This window comes from Triticum dicoccoides, chromosome 5A (genome assembly GCF_002162155.2).
Source record: "Triticum dicoccoides isolate Atlit2015 ecotype Zavitan chromosome 5A, WEW_v2.0, whole genome shotgun sequence".
Lineage (NCBI taxonomy): Eukaryota > Viridiplantae > Streptophyta > Magnoliopsida > Poales > Poaceae > Triticum > Triticum dicoccoides.
In genome coordinates this window covers 477,168,397-477,178,673 of record NC_041388.1, presented here as the reverse complement: position 1 = coordinate 477,178,673, position 10,277 = coordinate 477,168,397, and the positions used below count along the sequence as shown (strand labels likewise).

Genomic DNA, 10,277 nt, shown 5'->3' with positions numbered 1-10,277 from the left:
TCTAATGAAACTGTTTAGAATTGAGATAGAGAGAGGAACGAGAGACAAAACACAGAGATGTAAAAGTGAATCGTTGTTCTCATTGATGATGGAATTACACATATATATAGCCCCCGAAGGGGTGCGTCTGAAGAGACATGAGACAACCGCCTCAATTAGGAAAAGTAGGGATTAATAGGATTAATTAAATCCTAACACTTCCCCTAATCCATGCTTATTAGTGTAAGTATCATCATCTTGAAAAAGCTCCTTCAAAAACCCTGTGGAAAAAATATGAGGTGATAGGTGTTTGATATGTTGCTAAAACTTCTTCAAACCCAGTGGGAAAAATAAGGAGAAAATGGCACAACATATAATGGCCATTGTCTCTTTTAACTCAATACGAGAAAACTCATAGAGTTTAGAGGACAATAAATATGTCATATATACTTTCCCAAAAACCCCGGTGGGGAAAACAGAAAGTATGACATATGATCTCATGTTGATATTATCTCATTAAAAACCTTTATAAGAACCTGTAAAGTAAACTCATGAAGGGACAAAGAGTATAATATGATGCATTGAACCGGAACAATTCAGGAAGATACTCCCTTTGATTCTTGCAAAATTCGAAGCCATCACATACCAAAACATAGAAGTTGGTAGAGACCTGCTGAACAAATCAGTCGCATGATTTGACTTGCAAGATATGTAATATAGTGATATTGCTTATTATGTAACCTGTTTGCATCCAGGCAACACAAGAAACATTATCGTTGAGATAATGGTTGGTGAATGTAGCCATGAGGTCTGTTTCGAAGACTCTTCATGAGAGGGCTACCACACCTAGTAGGAACACTACTTGTCTAGGATTTGACATAGTGGGGATCTGATCGATGTATCCAATGATATCTGTGTTCACACTTTCTGTGAAACTGAAAAACAAGGACAAGATGTTTGATGTCTTGGAGATATCGCGAGATATTCTTGAGTACCAACTAATTGTGTTTGGTGGATCCAATGGCATTATGGAACGTTGAGTCCCAATATCTCATTTCCATCATCTCTTGGTCTAAATAGATATTTCTCTACGTCTAGAGAATGAACTGCCATGAGAGTTATGGATGGATAAGATTTGTCCACAATGAATTTTCCAATATATTTTGGATATAGACAACATAGTATACCATAATGCATGAACGAAGGTGCTCAAGTTGCAGTAACGAGCGGTGTTTTGGTTTACCCAAGTCCTTCATTTAAACTCCGTCATTAGATGATTACATGTATCGTCATTGCAGACATACAAACATGGATAATCATCTTTCCAGGAGTAATCCTTTTGTATAACGAACTCACTACGTCGGTTGTACCATATGTACCGACCACAATAAGTCGTATGGTGACTTACTAGTTTTACACAATGTATGTTGCATCTTGTATTTTGATTCAGAATTGAGATTCCATCGGAAATCAATCATATATGTCTGAATCTAGTGATCCACATGGATATGTAATCACTACATCTATCAACTGCAGAGATAGATGATTTTGTACTGCCAATGATATAAGTTATCGGAAAGAGATTCCACCTCTGGAGAATAGTTGGGTATCTGCGTGAACCCTTGTGCTACAATACTTGCTCTTTGTTTCACCACCTTGTTGTTCTCAATTCTGTTTTCAGAAGAAAACTGGTGTAGGTATTGCTTATGAATACCTTCCCATTATTGAGCAAGATCATTTCTACCTAGATTATACCCTTGGCTTGAGTTCAGTCCGAGTGTTGTTCACACTTTGCCATGGCCATGGTTTTTGGACCTGAATCATGTGAAATGTTTTGCAATCTAGTTGAGAAATGTATGTCGACAATTGTAGATTTCCAGTTATATGTTTCTCCAGAATCTATATATCAATATAGAGTTAATGAAATATCCTTACCCATGGTGACTGCTCGTGATTTCTCAATGCGGCTGAGTCGAGTATTCCGATGTCTCGGTCATTGTGTGCACTATGACCTGGGTTGGTGGAGGTTTCCCATCCACTGGGTGTATACTATCCATTAGGTGTCTGTCAACGTGAAGTTGGCTTGCATTTACTGATTCACAGGCCTTGATATCCTTACTTGCGAGAAGCTGAATCCTAATGTACTTTTGCCATACATCTTCCCTTGTTGCTTTGAACAGGGAGTGGAGTGGATTTTGTTGGTACCTCCACTCTTTCAAGCGTATTTTTGTAGGATTGTAGGATTGTGTGACACATTTATAGTCAGTAAATGAATCTGGCAGGTTATTTGCAATGTGTTGCAAATCTTCTGAACGCATGGTTCAGATCTTTGAGTACGTGGATTTGAGGTAGAAATGTGTTGAACATTCCACTAATTTCCTGGCATTCTTTATGGTACTTGAATTCCCTCCTAATGCCTGGAAATATTCCTCATTGAATCAACATACTGGCCTTGAATAACTCCCCATTCAAGGGGCTTGATGTATTGACGGAAATACAATTATTCCTCACATAGATCTCAACTATATGTTGAGGGGCCAATGATGTATGTCAGGTGGTGATATCGGTATGCAACCGAATTACCGCAGATAGGAAATACTTGGCAGATATCCACATATCAAAGATAGAGGAGAATAAATTATGCAGTTCTGTCATGAGCGTGTAAAACTGCATGACTCCAACATAAAGTTGGTAAGTTGCAATTTCAAAGTAAAGATAATGCAATGAGCTTAATTCTTTGGATATAGGATTCTACCAAACCATCTTGAGTCTAGACATTAGGATAAATTGCTAAACTTCAATCCAAGGGCCATAGAGAAGGCACTCAAGGAGAATTCTGCAATGTTATCCATTCGATTTGCTTGAAATCAATGTCAGGATAATGAGCCAATGATTTCGTGTAAATAAAGCACATACTTAAGACCACTATGTAGATATGTCTTTTAGAACCATGGAATACCTGAATAGTCTAGTCAATGGATCGGAAGAGTCACTTACCTCAACTTGATGCATTCAAGGAGTCTGAGTGGTTCAGCATAGACTTTAAGGTGTGCGAGCCTTAAAACTAGCTTGCCTATGTTACTTTTAGTGCACACAAAACCAAATATTGTTAGAATTTAGCATCATAATAATCATAAACCATTGGAATTGCTGATAGTTTCGATTTCAACCCAATGTCTTGATAACCAAGGCGAGTATACCAAGTTTGTCATGTACAAGACATTCTGTAAAACTATTTCGTACACAACATGTACTACGGGTTGTGTCGTATGTGTAGTACAATCCAGATGATACACAGAGAATGTGCTTGCCATATCCGTTGCATATGGTAAAAAGAAGTTATTTCTTTTCGTTGTCGTCATAAGTTTCGCTATGAAAACTATTTTAACGGATACCTCCATAGTTTAGTAGGGTACGAGTTAAACCTGAGAAGCAATAAAGCATCCCGACGTTACTCGAGTACCCACAGGGATAGTAAATATGACTCGAGTTGAGCCAACAAATACCTCATCGCGTCTAGCGATTTTAAAATATCTCCTATCTCTCAACGAGAGTGGAAACATTTCACTTCCCCGAGTATAGAGTTCGTGGTGCATATGTCCACAAGGCACAAATCATCTTTCATCAGATTGACCCCTGTAGAAATCTATATATAGACATGAAGATTCTCAAAAAAATCATTGTCAGATATATAGAATACATACAAATGTATTTGTACCAAAGTGCTGATACAATATATTGTGATATACAATATATGATGACAACAATAATCATGTTCTTATTAGAAAATCATAAATGGACATAAATAAATAGATCACTAAGGAGATTAAGGGACTGAATGTATAGTCTCCAAACATGTCGGTAGATGCATATTGAACCATCATGTTCTCCATGCTCATAGGGTCTCACGACAGCTTGATGGTGTCAGGTTGAGGGTTTGAAGTGAGTTTCAAACCATTACCCTTGAGGTCCTTTGCGTCCCGGTGGCGTGGCTTGGATTGCACGCGCTATCCCATGGGATGCAAGACTGATCTTGATGTCCATGACCCACTTAAGTAAGTTGTGGCCATTGAAGGCAAGAGCCTCAAATTGTTAGCCATCGATTACTTATGGGGGCAAGCCAGAGATAATTAATTTATAAGAAGTAAATTAAAAACCATCATGGTTTTGTAATAAGAATGCAAAATTTTGTCTCAAGTGTATAACTTGAAAATGCTCAACCTCAATTATAGGAACATAACACATTGAAGATCATACAGATCTGACAGTAATAGAGATAGTCTGCACATGGGCAGTAGATCCAACTCATTACCTTGTGTTTTCCTAATATAATAAGGGAGATGTTATTGTAAAAAATTTACAAGTTTGTTGTGCGGGAGAAATCAATCTCGACCGCTGTGACATGTTCATGAAGAATGGCAATGTGGTAAACACATAGAACATATCATATCCGGTGAAAAACTGGTAATTCATTTATATTACATATTGCATAATATAAATACATCTTAATGTTGCAAAATTAATAGATTTCAAGAAGGTGCTCGAAATCATTAGTGCGAATCTCAAATTGCTAAGGATGACACCTTGAATTTTGCATGTGTATTTGCAAAAAATTGAAATTCTCAATTGCAAATAGATATATTATTCTCGACATGTAGTGAACATGGAGATACATACATCATAGAAACATCCCGAAATACATGGTACTCAACGGAGAAAGAGTATTATGGAAGTACTGAGTTTACTTTGCAAGAGATTAAAAATCTCAATTGCAAATAGTGAAGATAAATAATTCGAATATGTCGTGAACATGGAAATTATTTAGATCACAATCTCATTCTGGAGTACACGTTACTCAACAGAGAGTACAGTATTTGAAAGTACAGTATTTGAAGGCACAAATAGCACTGTTAACAGAACCAATTTGCGAAATCTTTAAAATTGAAGGTTGTGCAAATATTGGTCTGGACCATTGGTTCAGCCTGGCCACCATGCGCGCTGGCGCTAGCCGTGCCTCCAGTGGGTCGGTGGCGCCAAGGTCACCGTCGCGTCGAGGGCATCGTGCGGGCATGTGTCGGACGGCGACGCTAACGTGGTCAGTAGAGGGCCATTGCCTCGGGCCCCGCCGATCTGCGCGGATGCGAGTCGAGGGCCGCGTCGTTCGCTCGGGAGCGTCGCCGGCCTCGGTCTTCCATGCCGCATCATGGTTGGAGGCAGTCCTCACGGTCGCCGAGGCGGCCATCTGCTGCGTGCGCAGTGGGACAGTGGGAGGGCCAGGCCGACGGCCATGCTCGCGCGACGCCGGTCGGGAGGACCAGTGCGCCGCGGATGCCCACGCTCCGTCGCCTCGGTCTGGGAGGACAGTTTGCATCTCGTCGTGCGCTGGACGCTGAGCCGCGAGCCGCCGATGCGCGCGTTGCGCTGAGGCCGCCGCTTCCACGACCTGCTTACGGTAGCGCTCCATCGTGATGGGTCGCCGTCCCGATCAGCAACAACCAAGACTAGTATACGCAATGGTTAGTTCATCCGTTCAAAACTAGTCAAAGCCAATCAATTCATGCATTAATTTAGTGAGTGGATATGCAAACCAGGATAACCATCGATCCATTTGACGGATCCGATTCCGCATCTCTGTGAGGAGATCGGCCGTGCTTGCCGCCATCGCCGATGAAAAATTTCTCCTGAATCCTGCTTGGAGTAGCAATCGATGTCTCCATGCTCACATGCTCGATCCGGGCGAGTAGTACATGCATAAGATGAGCAGAAGATATATACATGATTAGATCTGTGATAATAATCACAAAAGACAACGAAGTTGATTCTTCCAAATCAATTTCTTGTACGGATGCATGCAAACTGATGCATTGTCTGTCTTTTTGGTGAATGGCCTGAGGCGCCGTTTCAAGTCTTGTCGTGAAGAGGGCAGTTACTAATCAATTGATCGTGGATGCCAACGCCCGTGTCCTGCTCTGTGCGTCTTCCTTGTTCAAGGATTTCTTCCTGTTTCTGTCTGAGTAGCGATCGGTCCATCTCGCCATCTCGTGGACGGGGTTGTGGTAGATCGAATCACCAGCGATAGGAATTCTCCTGTGCGGAAGCCGTGCGCGCTGGATGGAGTCGTCATCGCGAGTACATAACTACAGATGCGGCCCCGCCGTGACTGATGTCCCCACATGCGCAAGACTTGATGCTGCAGTCCGCCGCGCCGGAGAGCGCCGGTACCGCTGGGAATCACGCGAGGCGTTGAGGAGGTTTGTGCGTGCCTGAGCGCCGGACTAATCGCCGATAGAATTGCTCCGCTGGGAGGCATGGCTCCGCTGCAGAGTTCATCCTTTTCGCTCTTCTTTTCCAGCGAGCCATCGGCGGCGTTCTGTGTTCGTGGCATTCTCACGAGAGACAAAACACAGAGATGTAAAAGTGAATCGTTGTTCTCATTGATGATAGGATTACACATATATATATAGCTCTCGATGTTTGAAAAGACATGAGACAATCGCCTCAATTAGGAAAAGCAGGGATTAATAGGATTAATTAAATCCTAACAGAAACTATTCATCTACTTCTCCGCTTGTCACCTTCTCCATCACAGAGGGAAAAATTAAATGCAAAGTAATAATGTGAAACGAACAGATGGTCACCGAGGAGTCTTCTGCACCTTTTATATATACTACACATCGCCTCGCGAGATTGCCACTTTTTTTTTAAAAACATTAAGCTTTATTGATTAAAAATAACAGTCATCAATAAAAAGAGATACAATATCAACCATGGACTCCTCAAACCAATTCCTAATCACTGAATATTTTGCTAATCTAGCAATTTCATGAACAACTTTATTTTGCGAGATTGCCACTTGAATTGCGCTTGCAGTCTCACACGTCTTCTCCTCTCCTCCTTCACGGTTCACACCCGCATCGGTGAAAAGCCATTGAAAATGAAAAGCCACTGAAAATCTCTTCTTCTGCCTGGTGTTCCTCTTGCTGATGTGACTAGTGGTTGGGGCGCGCCCTTGGCGCGCCACCTGTGCGGTCCTTTGTGTATTAGTCTTGCTGTCATAGTTATGAACGTGCTTGTGTAGCCCAGATAAGCGTCAGATGCTAAACAAAAAATAAGCAGTACCATGCCATTGAATAAATCTGTATCCTTATAGTAAAGATGTGTTGTGCTTCTCTTGAGATAACTTTTCTTATATTTTGGGTGCCTTTTGGCACTTACAGTCACTAAAGTAATGTCACATTACAATTCTGAATGCTCTAGCCCAGAAACACCAATGACTACCATTCTCATGAACCTTTTGTTTGAATAAGGCGACATCACCTCGACAAACGACACCTGAATTCATCGCCCATAATAATTTGTATGCATATAAGAGAAATATGATATGACAAAAGGGATTTCACCTGTACACAGTTAATACAAAAGAATGACCTCTATTAAAATCAAAGGCCTTTAGATTAAACAAAAATCGAGAACATACAAATGATGCAGCGTAATTGTTCACCCATCAGCATGAAGGGAATGGTGTGCTTTATAAAGAAAGGAATGATGTGCTTTATAAAGAAAGGAATGATGTGCTTTATAAAAATGAGCACCCTACATGGATGCAATGGTCCTGTGGTGATAATCTGCATCGAGATTGGTCATTCATATTTCATCTATGATATGTAAAGAGTCGAAAAGAAATTCAACTTCAAGATGAAAAACACAATAGCATGGGTATTGAATTGCAAGATGGGCCTTGCTTCAACACTATCACATCCCACTGGTGGTACTGTTTTCCTTATATTGTAAACGGCCTAATTCCCAAACAGCCATGTTCCGACAACAGAGTTATCGGGAAAATTTAAGAGAATTCCATCACAAAATCTGCAAAAGTCTAAAACCTACACAAAGATCAAAGAGAATTACTTCGAAGAACACTCTGAAATTTGTGTGACCTTACATGCACACAGCAGTTGTGATCTAACTCCTTTTTTTTGCAGGCTTATGATCTATTTCCTTGAAAATTAAAATATATGCTTCATAGTATTTCCTTCTGTTTAGTACAGAACCTTGACCATGAACTGGGTACAAGACATGCTAGCAGTAGCTGGACTGGCTCACCTTGGTTGGGTGAGAAGCAGAAGCGCCGGCGGCATCATGGGGAATGTCCAGCGCAACCATGAACCAATTCATGTAAGCTTAGGGTGGTTGTGTTCATCACCAAAAAAAGACATAAATCCCAAGTCCAGATGGATCTTCACTCACATCAACACAACAGAGGAATAGAAAAGAAAGAAGAACACTGTATAATAAATAAGGAAAATTTGTGTATTTGTAGCATAGCAAAAGAGGGCTCGGTTTTGTCTTTGATCTTCAAGCCCAACACTCAGATCTCTTGCTGCATAACATAACCATCGCAATGTAGACGAACTGCCCTGGTTATCACTCGTCAGAATGACCATCCGAGGTGCAGAACATCCAACATCACCAATGAATTGAACAGGCTGCCAGAGAGGTAAGGGTGGGCTCTAATTTAGTACCCACAGGCTACAGCAGTCTTGATTGCTCAAGACATGCTTATGTCAGCCAGAGTCATCATCATCACCCCTCATTTTTTTACCGAAAAGGAGGTTGTACCCCCGGTCTTTGCCCACCCAGCGACATGACCCTGATATCTCCATCCATCCATCAGCATCAGGAGCTACTCATACCCGGCCTCGACCAACCAAACCTGACGACGCACCAGACAACACCGTAAATACATCTTGGTCCTTGTTGTCGCGGACGAGGGCGGGGAGCCGGGAGAGGTCACGCCCGCCGCGCCGACCCCAGGGACCTCACCGGCGCACCCGACCCTGCGGCGGTTGTCCGAGCCAGGGCCTCCTCTGTAACCAATTTGAAGGGTCAGCTTCAGATCATGATAAACTTCAAAACACAGAGGAGACCAAGATGATAAACTTGTGCAAAATTATTATAAACAGATGCTTTAGAAAAGTACTAAATGGCAAAAGAAATGAAATCCTCTCTGGTACTTTAATCAATAAAATATCGTATGTAGTAGCGATATCAAGGGCGCCATGTTATTTGTGTTTTTAATTCCTAACGTTTGCTGACAGACTATAATCTGTGGGTACTTCTATCCACTGTCGCCTACTTGAATCCAGATAGACATAATCAGCGAATTTTTCCCGCACACACGGATGCCACTACGAGTATCCACAGTAATCTGATAAAGAAGAATGTAAAACACCCACTCCCACGAATGATTAGGTAAAAAAATTACTCCGCTTGGGTCTGCGTTCTAAATAGAAAGTCCAAATGTCGTCTCCCAGGAAAGCAGGGTAAACAAAATCAAAAGCATGATAGGGACCATGCTACTACCGTCACCCATGAGGCAATGACACGCAAAGATGCAGACACTGCGCGTTTGTGTTATCTTCGGCGAAACAGCTTGGACTAAAAACACGGAACGAATCTACCTCGGCGCCGGATTCCACGACCGCTTCCCCCTTCTCCCCTACCCCTCACCACCTCAACCCCGAAATATCCCCCAATTCCGACGCGGTCGCGAAATCCTAGTCCCCCGGCAACCTTCGCTGGACCTGGAGACCCGGAGAGCCGCTCTGGCATCCCCGAAAGTGTCAAACTGGGTATTCGACTGCCCCCTCATGGACGACCTTGCTACCGCTGACTTCGCCGCATGTAACGCCCCAGACATACTTTCCATATTTGTATCCAACTCTTGCCGTCTCCGGCGCTAAGTTATATTTATTTCTCGGGTTCGGGTCTTTGTCTCCGTGTGTTGTTTTTCTTTTTCGTGCATCTCTTATCATGCCATCTCGTGCATTGCATTTGCATACATGTTCATCTCATGCATTCGAGCATTTTCCCCGTTGTCCGTTTTTGCATTCCGGCGCTTCGTTCTCCTCCGGTGGTCATTTCTAGTCTTCTTTCGTGTGTGGGGTCTAAACATTTCCGGATTGGACCGAGACTTGTCATGCGGCCTTGGTTTACTACCGGCAGACCGCCTGTCAAGTTTCGTATCATTTGGACTTCGTTTGATGCTCCAACGGTTAACCGAGGGACCAGAAAGGCCTCGTGTGTGTTGCAGCCCAACACCCCCCAAATTTGGCCCAAAACCCACCAAACTCTACTCCATGTCCTAGAGCGTTCGATCACGAACGTGTGGGCGAAAACCGCACCTCATTTGGACTCTCCTAGCTCCACTTACGCCTATAAATACCCCCTCCATTCGGATCTCTTCTTCCCCCGTCCGAAACCCTAGTTTAAAAAAAAAACAGATCAACCCCCCCCCC

At 42.6% G+C, this 10,277-nt stretch overlaps 1 long non-coding RNA gene across 3 annotated transcripts in view; it reads right to left on the bottom strand.

Moving 5' to 3' along the window:
* Positions 1–8,116: 8,116 nt before the first annotated feature.
* LOC119302325 overlaps positions 8,117–10,277 on the bottom strand; it is a 30,905-nt gene continuing 28,744 nt past the window's right edge. For all 3 annotated transcript variants that reach the window (XR_005147465.1, XR_005147464.1, XR_005147463.1), the window contains one exon: positions 8,117–8,846. This is a non-coding gene — a long non-coding RNA (uncharacterized LOC119302325). The remainder of the gene's footprint in view (positions 8,847–10,277) is intronic.